We start from the raw sequence: 12960 nt of genomic DNA, 5'->3' as shown, positions 1-12960 counted from the left end.
TCCTTGAGAGAGTTGTATATTTGGAATGATGTTATTGGGGCAAGACTGGAGCAGGATTCAGAAATAATTTTACCGACTTTGACTCCTACCTCAGAACCCTTTTAGTACATCCAAGGTAATCATCGGCAGCAGTTGTAGTAGTAGCTCTGAACTATTTCATATAGATTCGACTTTAGTCATGGCAAATATGTTGCTTTGTCCTCGCCATTGCAAAACTACAATTGCGCTGAAACTCTTCACCATTTACAACAGAGAGAAAGAAAGAAACCGCCTGAAAATTAGTATAAATCGGTAAGAAAAGTATGAATTTAATAAGTACATGATATATTTCAATATACTGCTAGCCATATATATATATATATATATATATATATATATATATATATATATATATATATATATATATATATATATATATATTTGTTTATTTAAATGTATTAATTTTTTTTCCTACAGGCCATGTGAACGAGTTGCTGATGCTATGGGGATGACTCCGAACGCTGTCCGAGTGTTGGTGAACTGTGGAAAGAATCCTCATCCACCTGAAACACCACCTGCATCATCAAATACGTCGCCTCTGGTCTTTGACAACTTCACCGTTGGTTCCATTAGGAGACGTGTGCACAGCATGTTTGCTGCTAAGCGATTTTTCACTATTGCCACTTTAGCGGAAGAACTTAAAATGCTAAATATCATTCCTGAAGAAACATCTGAGAAGGCAATATGGCGAATCCTCCATAACATGGGTTTCCAGTACAAAACATCCCAGCGGAAAATGTACCTAAGGAAAGAAACTTTGGACGTCGTTTGCCGCCGAATTGATGCTCTACGATCCCTCCAGCAACATCGTGATGAAGGAAGAAAAGTAGTGTATGTCGATGAGACGTGGTTTACGACGAGAATGCAACATAGCAAGGAGTGGGTGGATACCTCTCAATCTGTCACCAGTGCCACCTACAGCCGGCAGGTGCCACCAGGAGAAGGAGAGAGGTTTGTGGTGGTAGCAGGTGGTACAGCTAAAGGTTTTGTAGAAAATTAATTTTTATGCTTCCCTGCGAAAAATAAAACCGGCGACTACCATGGCTAACATCACAGCTCCTGCCGTCGCTTGAGGATCCTTCGGTGCTTGTGCTAGACAACACTCCATACCATAGCCAATTGACAGGAGATAGCCGATGCCCAACAACAGCTACAAAACAGGAGGATTTGGTTAACTGGCTCAGGTCTCGAAAAATACAGCATCCAGCTCACGCAACACGCCCTGAGCTTCTAAAGATATGCAGGGGCAACCGGCCGAACCCAGTTTAAATTGTGGATAATATAATCCGTAAATGGGGCCATGAAGTGCTTCGCTTGCCCCCTGCCCATCCTGAGCTCAACGCCATCGAGCAAGTGTGGGGCTGTATGAAACGACAGGTGCGCTCCTCGTTGCAGCGGGTTACCCGTGCTGATCTCTTTGCCAGGCTTGAAGAGGCCAGGCTTGCTGTAACAGGGGAGACGTGGGCTGGCGCTGTCAGGAGATCAAGATGTTTTGAAGATGATTACTGGCTTTCAGATAATATTCAAGACAGTATAGATCCGGTTATCATCAACATTTATAGTAACGAGGAAAACGATCTTTTCCTTGAGAGTGATGATGAGTAAAATGTATAAGTGTCCATTTCTTGTTTTTTTTTTCATCCCTCATAAATCTATGCTTTCCAGCAACTGGTGATAACATTATTTTGGAAAAGCAAAGCTAATGAATACTTTGATACGAGTATATCAGCTTGGCATGTAGACAATGTCAATGGATTTCTCAAAGTAAGGTTGATTAGTTCATTAATTGAAGTCTGGTATAATTCAAATGACAAAGTCGCAATGATATTTGTCACATACCTTTTAAGTAACAAAAATAGGTACTGGTACTTATAACATAAATAAATATATAAAACTATAGGTTGAAATATAATAAATCTTATGTATGTATGAACACACACACACACATATATATACATATATATATATATATATATATATATATATATATATATATATATATATATATATATATATATATATATATATATATACATATTATATATATATATATATATATATATATATATATATATATATATATATATATATATATGATTTCAAAATTTATCAAATGGCCGATGTCAATGCCCTTATATGAAACATCTTTTAGAAGTCTACCTTCTAAGCAATTCAAGCTACTCTCTCGGGTGAAATTTATATAATAAATTATATCAAACAGTGCTCTCTGTCATTTTCTTCCTGGCAATTGATGTATCGAGTGACCTGTGTTGTATGGAAGAACGAGTCCTACGGCTTAATCTAAAGAAAACTATATTTCTATTGCTTTACCAACACTCACTTGAAGTGCGAAGTGTAGGGTTAGCATGGGTTCTTTCGTCTCCTGTCATAAGTCTAATTCTTGATCTTCAATGTAAATGAGTGGGTAAGATATAAAAGGTTGGTCTTGTGTTTAGGTAAAGTCTAAAGTCACGAATCACATTACCAGGTATGCTGAACTTTTACTGACAAAGAATTTCGTATTGCTTGGGGTAGGTCATATGACAATTATCTATGGAGTTGAACAGGCGTTTAACAATTCGGGGGATGGGAGGTACAGGGGAAGAAACGTTATAACAACGTCACTGAGGGACGTCATCACTTTTGCGAATGTGTGGGTGGCTAAGGCTGGCTTTAGCCTCATTTTCTTAAGTAAAAAAGTTAATGAAACGATTGTATGAAGCGCTCCCTGCTTTGATATCATGGAAATCCATCAGTTATTTTAGGAGTTATTTAAAAAAAAAACCACTATTACACGGCCTCTGGAAACATTAGTAGATTACAAAAAGTAAATTGCATTAGTCTATATAAATAAAATTCTCTGCCATTGGCTTTATGGGGGAGCCATACCAAAAAGTAGAAAAAAAATTCAGTTAAAAAAAAAATAGTATTTGATATTTAGAAATTTTTGTGGATTATGTTGAATAGGATTCCAAATATTGTGTCGGCGTGATATAATGAAATAACAGCGCTGTGACGTCATATATAGAAAGCAAAAAGAAAAATTCTAAATTATCCTAATGGCTTTGTTATTGGTGATAGAGACACGAAATTTGCCATGGAAGTACTTAAACATGAAAACAAATATCAGTACATTTTTGTTTTTTGGTATTTCCCAAAATATAATGAAACATGCTCACAAGATGGCTCCCCAGAATGATGTCACGGAAATCTAGGATTTTTTAATCCGATTCCAAATGACACTGTCAGTTTTCAGTTTCCCCCCACCGAAAAAAAAATTCTCTATATATCTACAACCAATATCAACATCCATGAGAAGTTTCAAGTAAATATGTGAAAATCTTGATTTTTATGAATAATATAAGTACAAAAACCTAGTTTTTTGCTTCGGATGTTTTAAGTTCGGACACACTTGTAACATACTTTATTCATTTCTTGCAACTTAATTTCCAGGCATAAAACTCTAAAACATCTAATGATACTTCGGGCAGCTAATCAATCATTTTGAAAAATATTAACAAATCATGGGTTCCAACTTACCATGACGTTACTTCTAGGCACCACTGTAATTTTCGTCTTGATTTCATTTTTGCACCTTTGCCGGAAAATTGCTCCACTGCTGAGGTGTCCTCAAAGCATCAAATCATTGGAGAGGGTTTTTTTTTTATCCAGTAGTGGGTGTCTTCCCTTTCCTCAATGGCACTCCTCACCAAAAAACAAATGGCACTATGGAAGTGGTGCCATTCCGGGACCGAAGTCTCTCCCTCTTTAGCAATAGTATGTTCTTTTTCCAGACCTTTCCATATTTTTCTTGTTTTTGCCTATTCTTCATTGTCTTCTTTTCTTATAGCATTATAAATTCTTTTTTTATCACGTTTTTTCCGTAACTTTTCTAGCCTCCTTGCTGAACTTCCCTGAGGCTGTCTTGAACTTGCCGGATTCCATTGTTAATTTTTACCACTGCACCGTATATGCCAAAAAAGGAAAAAAAAAATGGCCAAAGAAAGCGTAAATAACAGACCACTTCAGGAGCAAAACTACAACAACCGTTCTTCGAGGGAATCGAGATGCTACTAATTTCCCTGGCTGTAATGGGTTATTGTATGGTGGACTTTGGTCAGTTAGTGGTTGTACTAAGACAAAAAAAATGCCAGAAACCACCAGATATACTGTATAAGATATAATGACATAAGCAGAAATAATAGAAAAAAAACTATTACAATCTTTATTACCGAGGTGTACACATTCGAAAGCGTGACGTCCACTCTTTAAAGTATTACAACTGTCTCTTTAAACACATCTACAAGCTATTATAAGCGCTCAGATACATTTTCCATACTATTTTCTAATGTTAAAAGATTGTAAATATTGAATTTTTCATATAAACCTTTTTCACGTTTTTTCGGTTTAAATTAAATATAAGAAAATTATTCAGTCTTTTGTTCTTATGTATAGGAATTGTTGTGCTTTCATGAAATATGAAATACAACAATATCTTTTCAGGTATCTGAAAAGGAAGAGGATAGATGTGCACAAGCCATAAAGCGAGACTCAAAACCACAGCCCAGAAAATGTTATGTGAAATGAAGAATTTCACTGGGTTTCTTTCAATGTTGGGGGCTCACTTAGGCATTTAACATTATGTATCTACAATTAGGATTATAGCTTCGTAATAATAATAATAATAATAATAATAATAATAATAATAATAATAACAATAATAATAATAATTATACAGAAATGAATAACCAATAAGGAATACAATTAATTTAGTCCCAATGGCTTTTCTTTACACAATAACGAAAGGTCACCGATTATTTTCATTTGATAAGTAAATTTTCAACGTCATCAGCATAGTCCTCTGCTTTAAAATGGACGGAACAAATTAGACCATGCTTCCAATTAACATCGTCTGCACATTTGCAAGCATACACAATTTCTTCTTCGTTTTTTCTTCTTTGGGGAAACTAAAATATCAAATACCCATATTAATGGTCCTTTTACTATTATAATGGCATCCAAATACAGCACAAACGGGAGGCATTTTTGGAAAGGTATCCTCGCTTTCTGTTACTATGTATACCTGTCAGAGTCAGTGCTGTCGGGGGAGAGGGTTATAGACGTTTCGCCGTCAGTCTGTTTCGCGGTCAATCACTTTCGCCCCCGGGTGAAGTCAATTCGCCGTCCTAATTGCACCACACTTTGTGGAGTCTGTCTGCCGTCAACATAGGAGTCGTTTCGCCGTCAATATAGGAGTTCTTTCGCCCCCGTTATTAAGAAATGGACCAAGACGTGCAATTGGCAGCAGAATTTAGTTTTTATTGTTTGTAAGGTCATCGAATATAATTAAGATTAATATCACATTTTATTCTATTCTATGTACAGTCACTCATATAAGTTGATGGCTGTCCGGGTGTTTGATAAGATTTCTATTTCACCCCTTTCAGTACGACAGGTATCTGGGAGCGCGAAACCGGTCAAATATTCAACTACCTATTCGCACTCTCAGACACCTGTCACTCAGAAAGGGGGGAAATGGAAATCTCTTTCAAAAACTCGGACATCCATCAACTTATATGAGTGACTATACAATAGAATAGAATAGAATAGGTAATTAGTGCAGTGGTTGAGAAACACCAATGGAATAATTGAGTTGTTTGTTTATATTTTTTTAGCTAGTGTGTGTGTGTGTCTATGTTTTTCAGCGAGCGAAAGGTAATTAGTGCAGTGGTTGTGTTGAGAAAAACCGATGGAATAATTCAGTTGTTTGTTTATATTTTTTTAGCTAGTTTAGGACAGTGGGGAATGCCCGGAACGAATGGATTTTCTGATTGACTGTGGCAAGAGACAGTTGTTTAAGTGCTGGATATTATCATTTTATATTTTTTACCAGCGTGGAAGTGAATATTTATTTTAAAAGTAAGTACAATTTTTTATATTTGCTAGGAGTGATTCTGAATGATTCTGATTATCTTCTATGGAAATAATGTAAATTATTGTACATAGAATAGAATAAAATGTGATGTTAATCTTAATTATTTTAACGACTTTACAAACAAGAAAAAAAAATCTGCTGCCAACTGCACGTCTTGGTACATTTCTTAATAACGGGGGCGAAACAATTCCTATATTGACGGCGAAACGACTCCTATGTTGACGGCGAACAGACTCCACCAAGTGTGGGTGCAATTAGGACGGCGAATTGACTTCACCCGGGGGCGAAAGTGATTGACCGCGAAACCGACTGACGGCGAATCGACCATATACCGGGGGAGACTGCTCGTAGCATGACGTCATGCGCAGAGGGAACGTATTTTTGCTTGCATGAGCTGAACTCTCTTGAGTATATTTATAGGATCTTGATTTCAGGCATCTTCAAAAACGGATTTTGAGCGAAGCGAAAAATCTATTTTTGGGTGAGATGGCCATGTCGTCCTGATTCAAGTTCCTATAGGGTAGCTTCCTAGGGTATATTACAACTACGGCGATATTCCCAGAGAATTTACCTTAAGGTACCCAGAATTCTAACTCCTGGAGCGAATATCCCTAATGAAAGTACCAGGGATGTCGCGAAATATCAGAGGACGTATTCTTGACACGCCACATGGCAATCTGCACCCCGAACAGAGATAACACTTCGAAGGGGTCAATTGGCAAGAAAACGAAAACGAGAAAGAAAAAGGAGAGCCGTTCGCAAGGCTCTCTCTTCTCCCGTTTCGTAAGCGTGCATTGCGCCGATTCTGGCGCCATCTGTATTCCTTGTAGCGATACACGAGGTGCTACAGATACTGTATGTAGGGAGGGGTCCTACAGCCCTTTCATAGAAAGGGAAGGGCGGGTCCATCAGGACGACATGGCCATCTCACCCAAAAATAGATTTTTCGCTTCGCTCAAAATCCGTTTTTTGGGCTCAAGCCATGTCGTCCTGATGGAAGTATACCAGAGCATTACTGTATCTGTGGATTCTCAGAACGTGCCGTACTCCCCGGAGGTATTTCCCCGGTCGACTAGACCTAGAGACCTAAGATGTTACCGTTATACATCTTTTCAACTAACCATAAACCATGTTAGAGCTTCCTGCCCCCTACAGGGAAGAGTCCTACTAGACTCTGGAAAAGTCTCGAAGAGTACATATACCTATGTATGAATACCAGGCAAGCCAATATAGTAGTCTCACGCTATATTAATAAGCATAGTTTGTGAAGAACCACTGCGTCAATATGAAATATCGACCAGTTCTCCACTCAATACTTGTATTGGACAAAGGTTTATATCCGCATAGGAGGAAACTTGTAAATCCGCCACCGTCCCCTTATGGGATGGAGTCCTCCCGCTAAGGGAAAGCATAAACCAATGCAACATTAGCTTGCATAAAGGAACAATCTATTAGAATTATCCCAGATAAATATACATAGAATGAATGCTCAATTATACCAATAAATTGACACAGGTGAAGGAGACGCAAGGTTCTCAAGAACAAGTTTATTGACAGGCAATAAATAGACAGGTTAACAACAATTATATATATATATATATATATATATATATATATATATATATATATATATATATATATATATATATATATATATAAGAGAAGGATAACCAAAACTTTAAGCATAAGTATGATAGTAAACAGAAACTTGTTTATCTGAAAGAAATACATTAGTGCCACTTTTAACATACCGAGGTATCAAAGTCATAAAAGTCTGTATTACTAATCAGTCACATTAGCGTTAGAAACGCTCGGCACACATGTCTGCACTTATGCCAGGTTCACCTTTGGAAGTGGAACAGTCAACGTGGGCAACTCGGTGCCCTCACTTAGTTTGTAGCACAGTATGTAACTACACACTCACCCTGGAATTAATCGTCCCAATTAAAACCACTGTTCCTCGCAGAGTTAAACAGCAGGGTTAACGACGCAACCCACTGCTACCACAGATCTCTTTAGTTGCTCCACTTGCTTCGCATAGTGGCGAAAGAACACTCTGGAAGACTTCCAGCCAGTGTATGAACGAAGATGTTCAAAATCCATACAATTAAAGAAATTTAAGGATGAGGCAACTTTCCTCGGATCGTGACCTGCGGGTGTACTGTCAGGATCCGCTCTGCGAATAAAATATGTGATTTTCGGCCTGAGTTGTTTCAGTGATAAATTTGAGCCTGATGTTTCTCCCCTGAATAGTTGACCACCCTTGAAGTCTGAAGTTCTATGAAGATAGACCTTTAGGCATTCTACTGGACATAGAGATGCATCTTCTTTCAGAGGGCAGATTCTCCAGGGACCCCACCTGTTGGTGGGTAACTCATTCTTGGCGAGAAACGTAGGATCCGGAAACAGGTTCAGTTCTCCCCCATCCAGGAACTGAACACGACCTTCCTCTCTCGAGAGGGCTACAATCTCACTAACCCTGGCCCCGGACGTGAGTGCAAATAGGAAAATAACTTTTGGGTCAAATCCTTTAACGCACACTCCTCATTGTTCAACAGAGATGCGAAATGAAGAACTTTATCTAAAGACCATGAAATGGCCTTTGGAGGTGCTGAAGGTCTGAGCCTAGCGCAGGCTTTCGGAACTTTATTAAAGATCAAGTTAGCGAGGTCGACCTGGAAGGCATATAGAATGGGTCTTGTCAAGGCAGACTTACACGTTGAAATCGTGTTAGCTGCCAACCCTTGACCATGGAGGTGGATGAAGAAAGATAAGCAGAAGTCCGTCGAGATCTCCTGCGGATTCTTTGCCTTGACAAAGGCCACCCATTTTCTCCAAGATGATTCATATTGCCTTCTAGTAGATTTGCACTTATATTCCTCTAGGAAGTCTATGCTGGCTTTCGAAATCCCGAAACGCTTTCTCACCGCTAGGGAGAGAAAATCATGAGCTGCAGGGTCCGGGTTTTCTGTAATGAAGCGCAGACAGTAGACTTCTGGACTCGCTGGGTCAGAACTGGATCTGGTAGCGGTAGAAACTTCAACCGTAGTTCCAATGCCAGGGGGAACCACACGCTGTTCGGCCACTTGTGGGCCACTATTGCCGCTACCCCCTTGAAGGATCTCAGTTTGTTGAGGACCCTCAACAGAAGGTTGTGAGGAGGGAACAGATAAATCCTTGACCATCTGTTCCAGTCGAGGGACATCGCGTCCACTGCTTCCGCTAAGGGGTCCTCGTACGGGGACACGTACAGGGGCAACTACTTGTTGTCTTTCGTCGCAAAGAAGTCTATCTGCAGTTCTGGGACTTGACTCAAGATGAAGGAGAACGATCCTGCGTCTAGGGACCATTTCGACTCTATCGGTGTGAACCTGGATAGAGCGTCCGCTGTCACATTGCGGACTCCTTGAAGGTGAACTGCCGACAGGTACCACTTCTTCTTTTCCGCCAATCGGAAGATGGCCAACATCACCTGGTTGAGAGGTGGCGACCTTGATCCTTGTCGATTCAAGCATCTCACAACTACCTCGCTGTCCAGCACCAACCTTATGTGGATCGAGTGACGCGGGGAGACTTTCTTTAAGGTAAGGAGCACTGACATAGCTTCTAGAAAGTTTATGTGAAAGGTCTTGAATAGATTGGACCAGGTCCCTTGGGCCTTTTTCCGATGAGAGTGACCTCCCCACCCCTCCTTCGAGGCGTCTGTGTGAATCGTCACCGACGGGGGAGGTGGCTGAAGAAGTACCGACTTCTTTAGATGTCTGGCTTGGGACCAAGGCCTGAGAAGAGTACGTAGCCGAAGCGGAACTGGTCTTCTCAGATCTCTTCGCGCGTTTGATGCATAACTTCTCCAAACTCCGGTTGCATCCTTTAGCTGTGCTCTTAGCACCGGGTCTGTTACCGAAGCAAACTGGAGAGAAGCCAGTACTCTCTCCTGTTCGCGTCTTGATATCCTTTCGGAATCTAGAAGTCTCTTGACAGAACCAGCTATCTCCTTCCTTTTCTTCGATGGAATGGAGAATTGGTGTGAAATTAGGTCCCAGTGGATTCCCAACCACTGGAACTTTTGAGATGGAGAAAGTCGAGACTTTTTTTCTGTTGATCTTGAAGCCTAGATACTCTAGGAACTGGATCACCTGCAGGGAAGCTTGCAAGCATTCTGTCTTGGATGCTGCCCACACCAGCCAGTCATCCAGGTAGGCTACTACCTGAATTCCCATTAGGCGTAATTGTTTGAGAGCTACGCTCGCAAGCTTCGTGAAGATCCTTGGGGCTATATTTAGCCCGAATGGCATGGCTCTGAAGGCGTATAGTCTTCGTTGTAGCTTGAACCCTAGGTAGGGGGAGAGTCGACGATTGATTGGAACGTGCCAATAGGCGTCTGACAAATCTATGGAGACGGTAAATGCCCTCTTGGGCAGTAAGGTCCTTATGTGTTGCAGTGTTAGCATCTTGAACTTGCAGTTCACTATGAACTTGTTGAGTGGCGACAAGTCCAGAATGACTCTGAGTTTTTCCGAGTCCTTCTTGGGAACACAAAACAGCCTCCCTTGGAATTTGATGGACTTTACCCTTCGGATCACTTTTTTTTCCAACAGATCATGGATGTACTCCTCCAGAACGGGGGTGGAGTGTTGGAAAAACCGAGGGCACGGGGGTGGAGTGCTGTACCAGCTCCAGCCCAGTCCATTCTTGAGTAGGCTGTGGGCCCAGGGATCGAAGGTCCACCGATCCCGAAAATTCTGAAGTCTCCCTCCTACCGGAATCATCTCACTTGGACTGTTGTCCTGAGGTCTTGCCTCCCTGACCGCGACCACCCCTGAATCCCCTTCCCCTTGAGGGGCGCCTAGACAAGCCTCTGGCTGCTCCTCTAGGCTTTGCTCGAAGGGAAGTTGACTGCCCTTCGAACGTTGGGTTGAATGCCGGGGACTGCGTCGACACGGCCTGGGGTACCCACTGGAATGGGGTCGGGGTTTGTGCCACCATCTGGGGCACTGAAGGCATCGGCAATTGCTGTTGCTGTTGCTGTCTAAATGGCTTGGCTGGCCGAGACGGTAGCCTAGTCCTCTTAGTCTTCCTCTTTGGTTGGGGACCCTCATCCGGGGAAGACTTTCTCTTGATAGACAGGCCCCACTTCTGGAGAAGGTTTCTATTCTCCGTGGCGGCCTTATCAACAACTTCTTTGACCAATTCGCTAGGGAAAAGGTCTTGGCTCGTGCCTCACCGTAGCCGAGGTGAACACGAACTCCCTACAAGCTCTCCTCGCCCTGACGAAGCTGTAAAGATCCTTCGTCACTGTGGCCAGATGAGTCTTGGCCACTACCATGAACATTTCATGGACCTTGGGGTCACTTGCCATCGTCTCAAGAGTGGTCTGAAGAGACATTGAGGCAGCCAGTCTTTCTTTTGTCTCGAGCTCTCTCCGCAAAAGAAAGTCAGACAGCTTAGGGAGGTTCTCACCGAACTGACGTCCGGCAATATCAGCCTCCAACTTCCCGACTGAGAAGGTAAGATGGACGTCCTTCCAGTCCTTGTGGTCCATAGGTAGGGCCAGCGACAAGGGTTTACACTCCTCCAAGGAGGGGCAAGGCTTGCCAGCCTCGACTGCTTTTAACACAGCCGCAAACACTTTCTGCAAAAAGGGGAAGGCTCTAGCAGGAGAGGACACAAAGGAAGGGAGATTCTTACTCAATGCAGCCACCTTTGAGTTCGTGAAGCCCCTCTCTTTCATCGAAGATGAAAGCAAAGCTTGAGCCTTAGCATGGTCCATCACTATGACCTCCTTCGGCTCTGTCTCCTCCTTTGAAGCTGGTTCCTTCCTCAACCGGACATAACAGTCCGGATATGACCCTTTGCTGGGCCAGAATTCCACCTCCTCTAGGGGAACTGAACCCAACTTATCCGACATGACGATCTTCCCAATCGTCATCGGCATGTGCTCAGCATACCTCCATGGGTTAGCATCTGAGCACAAGGGAAGGTCTTTCACATTGAGCCTCTTCTGGGGCCCACGTGATGCTGCAAGTTTCTGCATCTGCAGTTCCATTGCAGCCGCCTTCTCATTATTCTCCTTCTGCATTTGTTGGATCATTCCAACAATGGAGGAGAGGGCCTGTCCCAGCTCTACTGGGAGAGCGGACGATGTTGAGGGAATAGGTTCGGGGATCTGAACCGGAGCAGCCGACACCTCGTCGGCCTCTTCCTCTACAATGTCTGGGGCTTGATCTTCATCCTGGCCTTCTGCCAGGAGGTCTTCCTCCCGACGCTCGGACACGTCTGACATCCTGTCGTCCAACTGGATGTCTTGCAAGGCGACCGCGACTTCAGCATCCACCGGGATCTGAACTAGGGGGATCTCGTCTTGAGGCTGGGGAATCACTGCATCAGCTGATGCCCTAGGGAAAAGGTAAGCCCTCATCTTCTCACTTGGAAGATAAGGTCCAGAGGTGTTCTTCTGGAAGCCCCTTACCCAGGTACGAAGCTTCTCCCTTGCTATATCCCTTGATTCCGCCGTCCTAGGGAAATCAAAAGCCTCAGTAATCAGGTTAGAGCACACGGTACATACCTGAGGGTCCCAGTACCGGAGATCACCCTTGGAGACAGCGCATGCTGCGTGCCTCCTACATAACTCATGTCCGCAGAAGTTCTTACTGCGGACGTTGCAGAAAGCACTTCCGCACTTCGGACGTTCCTCCTGTAAAGAGAAGAAATTTCCATGAGTATCAAGTGAACTACGTATCACTGGATATGCACAGTTTAGCATAACAAATCAGAAAGGAAAGACACACACTTGTCTTTCCCGCACAACCAATTGTTGCAGCCTTCCAGATAATAAAATCGTATGGTTAATCTGTCCTAGAGTAACCAATGACAAATTTCCAGAGGAAACAGGTGGAGCTCACACCTAAGATATGATTTTAAAATACCGGATAATAGACAAGAAAGAACTCACTTTCTTATCTGTAAGGCAACACCAAAGGGCTGTG

At 42.3% G+C, this 12960-nt stretch overlaps 1 pseudogene; it reads left to right on the top strand.

Annotated features, from left to right (window-relative positions):
• Positions 1 to 247: 247 nt before the first annotated feature.
• On the top strand, positions 248 to 1308 carry LOC137626178 (uncharacterized; annotated as a pseudogene).
• The last annotated feature ends 11652 nt before the right edge of the window (positions 1309 to 12960 follow it).

This window comes from Palaemon carinicauda, chromosome 33 (genome assembly GCF_036898095.1).
Source record: "Palaemon carinicauda isolate YSFRI2023 chromosome 33, ASM3689809v2, whole genome shotgun sequence".
NCBI lineage: Eukaryota > Metazoa > Arthropoda > Malacostraca > Decapoda > Palaemonidae > Palaemon > Palaemon carinicauda.
This window is presented reverse-complemented; position numbering and strand designations above follow the sequence as displayed.